The following is a 10,726-nucleotide window of genomic DNA, read 5'->3' as shown; positions in this document are numbered from 1 at the left end:
CTAGTCTCTATGCTACGTGCAAGGCACATAGAACTTTATCAATTATTCATATGAAAAAAAAATGTGAAAAGAAAACATCGTTATAAAGCTTTGCAATATATATTTATTTTTTTAATAAGTGTGAAATATTACTATTGACAAATCAAAAAATTGATACACCTAAAACATCTAGAGCCATAATCACCTTCTAGGAAATTAAGGTGTTCTGAACTCCAACCAAAAACAAGTGAAACCTACATAAACAATTATTTTTTAATAACTTCTAACAATTTATAGGTACAAGTTTTATATTTTCAAACCGTGGCTGATTTTAAGGGATTCGGCTATTTTTTTAAATACATTGAAATGCATATAAATACATGACTGGGTTGAGTAAAAATAGGCTCTATTTTTTTAACAGATTCTTCTTTTTTTTAGATGGTAAGTCAATTTAAATCAATCATATTTCACGCATAACGGCTGATGTTTCATAACAGCTCACATTTCTCTCTCCCCTATTATTCCATTCCAACCTCTTTGAATTCAAAAAAACACAATACGATAACTAGAAAAATACAGAAAACTTTCATCCAGCTTTGATTTTTTTCAACTATCAGATTCGAAGAAATTCACTCGATAAAACACGAACGAGTGTCTATAGAATGTTATAGTGAAGATCAGTTTTGAGTTTTTTTTTTTTTTTACATACAGTTGACACTATTGAAGATAAATCCATTGGAATACAGAGTTTTGCATCCTGAGTCCATTGGAATACATGTGACTTCACATGGTAAATACATTATCCACGTACTCATAAAATTCAATAGTGTAAAAAACACTATAATATATAGGAATACATAGAATACATACTTGTAAAACACACTGTATAAAAGTTGAAAATACAGAACCATCCTGTTTGCAAAGAATTGAAATTCATAAAAAACTGACCGAAGTGCTATTGTAATATACATAATAATAGTTCATTCAAAGAATACACCACACTTTGGTGTATTCTTAACAAAACAAAAAGTTTCAAAATGTACCAATTACTAATCAAAGCACTACTGTGCATCAAAAATACACTTAAAAACCAAACTGAACTAATTAACATCTATTGTTTCAACTGCATCATAATCTATGGCAGACCTAACTGGTCTTGGTGGCAGCTCGTTATCGCTTAAAGCAGTCCAGTCTACCTTCCGCTATGCATAGTGTCACGACCCAGCTCCGTGGGCCGCGACTGGTGCCCTATTTGGACACCCCAAACAGACTTACATGCTAACTTGTCCTATTCTAATTTAACTCAGATTTCATTTTAATCATTTTAAACAGATTTGAAATCAAATATTATCTTAAGCGGTCGCGCGTGCAAAGATATCATATCAAAGCCAAAAAGGGGCGGCGGAATACACATCGCCGAATATAAGCACATATACAAATATATGGGCCACCATGGCCGTCGTAACAGACAGGACCGCATTAAGACACAAATCGTAAACAAAGCGAACACACATAGGACCCTCGACCCACATATATGACTACAGACCTCTACAAACCTAAACGGAAACATATGACGGGACAGGGTCCCGCCGTACCCCAAATATTCAAATATACAGAAATATATACATGATAAAGATATGTACCAAAATATGGGCTCCGAATCAAAAGGAGCACTCTGTAGTAGCAGAAAGTGTGGCCTACAGTGGCGAATCACGAACCTCTGCACCTGCGGGCATGAAACGCAGCCCCCGAAGAAAGGGGGTCAGTACGAAAGATGTACTGAGTATATAAAGCATAGAGTATAGAAATCCAAACCATAGCCGACATAAAAGAATACAGGGAGTAAATAACGAGTCAGTACATCAAGGTCCGTACTGCGAATATAAGTAAATGCAAATAAAAATCATGCATAAGGCTCAGGAACGTGGTCACCACTCCGACGCTGGTGCCACAACACAGCATACTCCAGAAGGTTTCAAATCTCCGAACAACCCCGAACATAACATATCATCACAACATATCATATCATCACAGCATATCATAAGCCATATCACAGCATAACTCCATAAACAGAACCCGGCCCTATGGCGAGGTCTCGGGAACCGTAACACATCATACTGCCGAATATATCATAGTACGCACGATTACAAAACCGGCCCGGGAACCGGCGAACGATATCATGGTAATAGGCACGAGTAGAGTAGTGCGGAAACCATATGCATATACCCAATTAACTTCCAAGACTCGACTAATAAATATATATACATATATATATATATATATATATATATATATATATATATATATATATATATATATATATATATCGAGATCAGGAAGCTTAAAGTAAGTATCGAGTCTGTCGGAATTAGTATACAAAAGATATGAGCCTTTAAATTTATAAAACTCTCGAAAAATACCTTATAAGCCATTTTCTGAAAATTTAGTATCATTCACATTAAGGAGCTTTCAAATAACTTATGGAGCAAATCGACGGAGCCTTAAATTCATAGACAAAAGTCCTCTTTTTATATCATACCAAAAATAGCTCAAGTAAGACAAACGAAGGAAGTCTCGGGACTAGTGGGCCCACCTCGAGTCAAGTCGAGGTGGCGGACATAAATTACAACGTTAGACTCTATAGAGTCATCCACGAAGGGTTCAAAGCGATTCTATCACGTCTGCACAAGTTATGGATGTTTGAATAGTTTTCCAACAAGACATAAGGTTTATAGTTCAATTATATTGAATGAATAGTACCCAAACTCAGACTCGAATTTCTATGAGCAGAATAACCTCCGAGGCTCAAATCTCAACCTAGTATATCTAGGACATGCCAAAAGAAAGAAAGGGATAGCTTTACATACCTTTAGCTCTCCTTACGGTGGCCCAAACTCAAGTCCCGTTTGCTCCAGAATCTACATTTGGTCACAATTACCAAATATGAATTTCAAGCTTTTAAGAATTCAAGTTTAAATCTATACTTGCCTACTGAAATTTCGGCAGCATCTCCCCTATAAATTCAACATCCCCGAGAATTTGCTCGGCCATAATATCAACAACAACAACCACAATAATAACAACAATCATCAAAATCACAACAAAACGCATTCTAACATAAATTTTTCTTCCTTTCTACATAATGTAACACTTCCATTCCAACTTCACACTATCCAACTAATATAACATTTTCCATATTCATTAACTAACTCAAGATTACTCAAACATATCTCAATAGTATTTCAAACAATATTCAAGGATTCAAGCCATTCCGCCAATTCCATATTCCATTCGAAACTTCTATAAATGCAACGAAACTACCAAATCGCATTGTTTTCTTCCAAGTTCACTAACAACAACCATAATTCACATTTAGAATCTACCTTTCATAATCATATAAAATTTATACTAAAATCATATAATTTCCCATAACCACCTACAACCAATTTCAATGCCAACTCAACTCGTTAAACTTTTATTTACATCATCAATGTCGCAACGACACAACTAACAAACTAAATAAAATTTAATTCATCATCCCCATACCCCATACCACACACGGCCACACCCAACTTGCACACCCACACGGCCAAGCACACCCACATCACAATTCCATGGTTTTTCATGCAATACTAACCATTATAACACATATATTTCTTCCATAATAAAAGAGATAAAATTCTTACCTTTTTCTTCAAATTTTCTCTTGCCACAAACGTCGTCCTTTCGCTAAACTAATTATACCACGTCGTAGAGAATCTTGAACTTAGTAAGAATCCAAGAAGAACAAGATTTTTGGAATGAAGATTGAAGGGCTAAAATTTTTTTCTTTTTCCTTGTTATGGCCGAACCCTCTTAGTCTTTGTCTCTCTCTCTCTCTTTTGTTTTGTTGTCTTGAAATGTTCTAGTGAATTCTATACCTTTTGACCCTTTTTATTTAAATTGCCACATGGAAGAATTCCCATGGGCTTGGGCTTGGCCAATGACCGGCCACCCCATAGCTCTTGGGCCTCATTTTCTCTTTTTATTTATTTTGAGCCCAATAATTTATGGATCTTATTTGTAATTTTCGAAACTAATTTCCAAAATTTCAATTTTGCCCTTGGCCTTCTTCCGTACTTCCACTTCAAAAATTTCCAAGAATATCACACATATTTTAAATAAAGTAAAAACATGATCTCATTTCCTAAAAGTCAAGATTATTCCAAGTTTTTCAAACGCGCAAAAACACGGGATATAACACATAGTCACATAGAAGTGCACCGTATCTCTTACGGAGCAACTTTGCATCAATTTCAGTTGGAATGCCTTCAACCGAACTCAAGTATTCAGCAAAAGTTGCCATATACACACCACAACCCCTGATTTTTTTTTTAAAATAGTTCATTTCTAACTTATATCAGTTAATTTTTTCATGAGTTTCTTGTAACACTTTGATGTTCATGTAACGTTGCATCGATGGAGCCTCTTGAGATGACTCTTAACATGAAATTTAGTTTCCTGAAAAAACATGTGAACACTAACATTTAGACAAGAACGAGCAATCCTCTCTGTCAGTCGCATTTCAAAGCGACTGTCTCCTCTCTCTTATTCCCCCATTTTAATTTTCTCTCTGTAAAACACCATTAACATTGTTCTCTAATCTCTCTTTTTTCACCAAAATGGGTCCTTCTTCTTTACTCTGTTTCACCATCATTTTCTTTTTTCTCATTTTTCAACCATGTTTTTCCAAGAAAACTTACATTGTTCACATGAAACACCACCAATTACCTCCTTCTTTTTCAACCCATCAAGATTGGTACTCATCTCAAGTCAAATCCATCTCTTCAACAACATCTGAGTCCGCCCTTCTTTACTCTTATGACACTGCTTATCCTGGTTTTGCTGCTTCTCTTGACCCAAATGAAGCAGAACAGCTTCGACAGTCAGATGATGTTGTTGGGGTGTACGAGGATACTGTTTACACACTTCATACAACAAGAACACCTGAGTTTCTTGGGCTTGATAATGAGTTAGGTTTGTGGGCTGGTCACACCCCACAGGAACTCAGCAACGCTGCTCAAGATTTTGTTGTTGGCGTACTCGATACCGGAGTTTGGCCTGAATCTGAGAGTTTTAATGACATTGGTATGCTTGATGTGCCTTATAGATGGAAAGGTGAATGTGAATCAGGACCTAATTTTGACCCGAAGAAACATTGCAACAAGAAATTAATTGGTGCTAGATTTTTCGCTAAAGGTTATCGTATGTCATCTAGTGCAGTTACAAACCAACCAAGACAACCTGAGTCACCACGTGACCAAGATGGTCATGGGACACACACAATTAGTACTGCTGCTGGTGCACCCGTGGTCAATGCTAGTCTCCTTGGTTACGCTAGTGGCACCGCGCGTGGTATGGCACCACGCGCGCGTGTAGCTACTTATAAGGTTTGTTGGCCTACTGGTGGTTTCGGGTCGGATATATTAGCGGGTATGGATCGTGCTATATTGGATGGTGTTGATGTGTTGTCTTTGTCTTTGGGTGGTGGGTCTGGTCCTTATTATAGGGATACTGTTGCTATTGGTGCTTTTACTGCTATGGAGAGAGGTATTGTTGTGTCTTGTAGTGCTGGAAATAGTGGACCTGCTAAAGCATCCCTTACAAATACCGCTCCATGGATAATGACTGCTTGGCGCTGGAACTATTGACCGTGATTTCCCAGCCTTTGTTGTTTTAGGTAACGGGAAAAAGTTAACCGGGGTTTCTTTATATAGCGGAAATGGTATGGGGAAAAAGATGGTCGTGTTAGTTTATAATACGGATAGTAGTGGTAGTCTTTGTTTGCCAGGTTCACTTGACCCGAAAAACGTATGTGGGAAAATAGTTATGTGTGATAGAGGGACTAATGCTAGGGTAGAAAAGGGGCTAGTTGTTAAAGAAGCTGGTGGGGTTGGTATGATATTAGCGAATACTGTTGAGAGTGGTGAGGAAATGGTGGCAGATAGTCATTTGTTGCCTGCATTGGCGGTAGGAAGGAAAGTGGGGGATTTTGTAAGACAATATGTGAAGAATGAGAAGAATCCGATGGCGGTGTTAAGTTTTGGTGGGACTGTGGTGAATGTGAAACCGTCACCGGTGGTGGCAGCGTTTAGTTCAAGAGGGCCTAATACTGTGACACCACAGATAATGAAGCCTGATGTAATTGGACCTGGTGTGAATTAAACCTGGCAACCGGTTCCGGTTTGAAACTCCAAACCGGAACCGGTCCGGTTTGGAGTGGTTAAAACCTTTTTTTTTTTTTTTTTGTATTATATACATATATTATAGTATTTATTAGTATATTGTAGGTATATTTACATATGTTATACAACTTTATAATTAAAGTTTAAATATTTACTGACTAACAGGCTAATAGCAAGTCAGCAATACAGAATAGTGTTTTTCGTATACATATATATGTATAACTTAATATACTTATATATAGGTATAACTTAATATATATACTATATATACTCTTACTATATATATTTATATACTATATATACTTATATATATGTACTATATACTTACTTATATACTTATATACTATATATACTATATATACTTATGTACTATATATACTTATATACTATATACTATATATACTTAATATATATACTATATATACTTACTTAGTTACTTATATACTATATATACTTATATATGTTTAAGTATACTATATATATATATATATTATAAGTATATTCTTAGTATATTTTAGGTATATTTCTAACTTAATAAAAGTAAAAATATGAACACAAGTAAATAGAAGAAAGCTCAATGAGCCATATATTTTATTCATTCTTAGATAACATTTATTTGCAAGTTGTATTTTTTTTTAACTTGCAAATAATACATGAGTTGTACAAAAATAGTAGAAGTATAAAATCACCAATTTTGAACCATTTCGTTAATTTCTCCCACATCATATTCGGTCATGGAAATATCTTCAAAGTCTTCCATTTGGTCCGGTCCACTAGCTATCAAATCTTCAATTTCTTCCTCTTCGCCTTCCTCCGCTTGTAAGTTTTGGTTGCGTCGCTCCGATCTAATCCAATCGCGAATGCACACTAGTACTTGCAAGCTAAAGCCGGATAATGAATGTCTATGGTCTCCAATTTGCTGTCTTCCTTGGCTAAATGCGCTCTCCGAAGCCACGGTTGATACTTGAACCGTAAGGATATCTCAAGCCATTCTTGAAAGTACCGGATAGCTTGCCTTGTACTTCTTCCACCATGCTAAGATGTCCAAATCATCTAGTTGGTTGATATCCACATTTGGCTGCATCAAATAAAAGTTAAATTCATCAAAGTTTGCAGTAGAAGAAGAAGTTGGCTGTGAATGTAAAACTTTTAAACCCGACAAGCCCTTTTTGCTACTCTGAGAAGTAGTAGGGCGTGGAGCAACGGGTGTAGCACATTCTTCCAAACTAGAATAATGAGTAAAAAATTTTCTAAACTCATCATCAATAGCGAGATCGGCTTCAGCTAAAGATGGTTGAACTCCCTCTTCAATTTCTAAAAATATATAAATTTGACTAACCAAATTTTTAGTATAAGACAGTTTTAAACAAGAATTTAAAAGGGAACCCAATATAAATAAAGTTGGGATGGGAAAAAAATACTTTTTAAATTTGATTATCATTTCAAAAATAGCCACTTGATAATCGGGTTTATATTTATACTCTTGTAAAAATCTAGCTATTTCCGCTAAGTAGGCTAAAATTCCGGTTACCGTGGGATATAATTGTCTAGAAAAAGTAAGAGTTGCATTATAAAAAATTTCTAAGAGGTCAACACATTCTTTAACATCTTCCCAATGCGCATAACTTAACCAATCATCACTATCAGTATTATATTTGTTGTGATCTTGTTGTATGGGAATCCTATACTCATATGCTTGTTGTAGCATAATGTAAGTGTAGTTCCACCTAGTCTCATTTTCTACTTGAATTTTCTTAGGTCTAAGGTTATTTTCCACACAAGCATTCTTAAAATCTCTAATTCTTCCCCTATTAGCATTACAAAAAAGAAATGCAACAGCATCTCTAACTTTTTGAACAGAATCATCAAAATGCGCAAGACCATCTTTAACGATTAAATTTAAAATGTGACAACTACATCTTACATGAAAAATATTTCTTAGCGGAGGGTTTAGTTCTCTTTATATAAGACCTATCGCCTTTGTATTATTAGAAGCATTATCTAAAGCAATACAAAGTGTTTTTCTATAAATGTTAAAAAATCTCATAATAGTAGACATTGAATCGGCTAAAAAAATTCCATCGTGACGACCTTTTCCTTCGTCATATAAAAAAACTATAATTCTTTTTTGCATAACCCAGTTGTCATCAACCCAATGACATGTAATAGCAAAAAAATCTAAATGGTTAATACTAAGACCCAAATCAGCGGTAAGACAAACATTACAATTTAAAGAATTAAATACATGGCGCAAATAAAATCTATATTTTTTAAACAAATCTATAACATCGGCTCTACAAGTACTTCTAGGAATACCCTCAAATAACGGATTATAACAACGTTGAATGTAAGTAACAAACCCCAAACCCGAGGGAAAGGAAAATGGTAAACAATCATAAGCTACCATTTTAGCTATTTCTACGCGTTCTTTTTTCTTGTCATACTTAAAATTTCTACCGGTTCGTGGTTCTATCATCATTTGAATCCCCCCCCCCCCCCCCCCCCGCCCCACACATTTGAACCTGTTTGCTCTCCCCAAATATCCATATGTTTGGTTCTCATATGAGCATTTAGTGTACCCGTTCCACCATCCTTACCAGTTCCTTGCTTAAAACTAAATACTTGTCTACATATGTTACATGTAGCTGATTGGTTTTCCCTATTCTTAGTCATAAATTTCCAAACTTTAGTTGTTGGCTTACGAGTTCTAGGCGGTTTATCTTGTGTATGTGATTTGTGCAGGACATGTATCTCCTATGGGATTTTCGGGGGGTTGTGTTTCATCATCATCATCTAAGTCTTCATCAAAAGTGTCGGTAAAATGTTGTTGCATTGCCTCATGACCTAAAAGTGGATTATTTCCACCAACATCAATACCTAAATTAGGTGTTTCTTCCACAAAGGTTTCCTCATTAAGCGCACCCCTAACAATACGACTACTACTACCGGCACCACGTCTTAATCTCTTAGACATTATTAAATAGAATTAATTTAAATCACAATCAAATAAATCACAAGAAAATAAATTACAACAAATTAAATTGCTAGAATTAAATTGCGAAAAATAAATTGCTAGAATTAAATTGCGAAAAATAAAGATAGAGTTGGAACGAAGGTATCAAATTGCCGAAGGCGGCTAGAATTGGAAATCCACCAAAGCTACTTCGGATTGTTGCAAAATCACCAACTCCACCAATAATATTATAATTGCAAAATTAATAATTGAAAGTTGAACTATAATAAGACTTTGTGGCTAATTATTGCTAAGTAACTATAATTGAGAGATTGAGATTTGAGAGAAAGATGAAGAAGAGTGAATTGGTGTGAAGTAAAATGAAAATGAAGAAGGGTTTATATAGGGGTGGGGATGGGTTAAAGTGTTAAAAAAAAAATTGGGGGCAAAAAATTAACAAAATGACCGTTTGGCAACGGCCATTTTTGCAAATGGACCGTTTCCAACGGTCCATTAATGGACACTGTGCGGCCCAACGGCTCTTTTTTTTTTTTTTTTAAATTTTCACCGGTTTAACCGGTCCGGTTCCGGTTTTACCGGTTTAACCGGTTTCCAAAATATCGAAACCGGACCAGTAAAATTTTACACGGTTAACCGGAACCTTTTAACCAGTTCTACCGGTTCCGGTTCCGGTTTAACCGATCCGGTTAAACCGAACCGGTTAGCAGGTTTAGTGTGAATATTTTGGCTGCTTGGTCTGAGGCTATTGGACCTACTGGACTTGAGAAGGACACCAGAAAGACCAAGTTCAACATCATGTCTGGCACATCCATGTCATGTCCTCATATTAGTGGACTAGCTGCATTGCTTAAAGCAGCACATCCGGATTGGAGCCCAAGCGCCATCAAATCAGCACTTATGACAACTGCGTATGTTCGTGACACCACCAACTCCCCTCTTCGTGACGCCGAAGGTGGTCAACTCTCCACTCCATGGGCTCATGGATCAGGTCATGTTGATCCCCACAAGGCACTCTCCCCAGGTCTCGTCTACGATATTGCCCCATCGGACTACATCAAGTTCTTATGCTCCTTGGACTATGAGTTGAGCCACATACAAGCCTTTGTCAAAAGCCCGAATGTCACTTGTGCTAAGAAATTTGCAGATCCCGGGCAGATCAACTACCCTTCATTCTCAGTTTTGTTCGGGAAATCAAGGGTTGTTCGTTACACTCGTGCTGTGACCAATGTGGGAGCTGCTGGATCCGTTTATGAGGTAGTCGTTGATGCTCCCCCAACCGTTTCTGTGACCGTGAAGCCATCAAAGCTTGTATTCAAAAGGGTAGGACAGAGGCTGGGCTACACCGCGACATTTGTGTCCAAGAAGGGTGTTAGCACGATGACCAAGAGTGCGTTTGGTTCGATATCTTGGAATAATGCTCAGAACCTAGCTACCGCTTCATCCTCTTCCACATCAACTGATGGATTATCTTCAACAGCCTTTTTACCCTTACTTCCTGAAGCAGGCTTGCTTACTTTTCTCTTCTTTTGTTGAAGATCTTTAGAACCTT

At 36.5% G+C, this 10,726-nt stretch overlaps 1 long non-coding RNA gene and 1 pseudogene across 1 annotated transcript; one reads left to right on the top strand and one right to left on the bottom strand.

The window, feature by feature from the left end:
• Positions 1–932: 932 nt before the first annotated feature.
• On the bottom strand, positions 933–3,838 carry LOC132624994 (uncharacterized). Its single transcript, XR_009576604.1, has 3 exons — positions 3,666–3,838; positions 2,847–2,897; positions 933–1,705 (listed from the first exon to the last, which is right to left on the bottom strand). It is a non-coding gene; the product is annotated as an uncharacterized LOC132624994 (long non-coding RNA).
• Positions 3,839–4,512: 674 nt separating this feature from the next.
• Positions 4,513–10,726, top strand: LOC132623540 (subtilisin-like protease SBT1.8; annotated as a pseudogene).

Source organism: Lycium barbarum, chromosome 12, assembly GCF_019175385.1.
Source record: "Lycium barbarum isolate Lr01 chromosome 12, ASM1917538v2, whole genome shotgun sequence".
Taxonomy (NCBI): Eukaryota; Viridiplantae; Streptophyta; class Magnoliopsida; order Solanales; family Solanaceae; genus Lycium; species Lycium barbarum.
The sequence above is the reverse complement of the archived record's forward strand: the minus strand, read 5'-3'. Positions and strand labels throughout refer to the sequence as shown.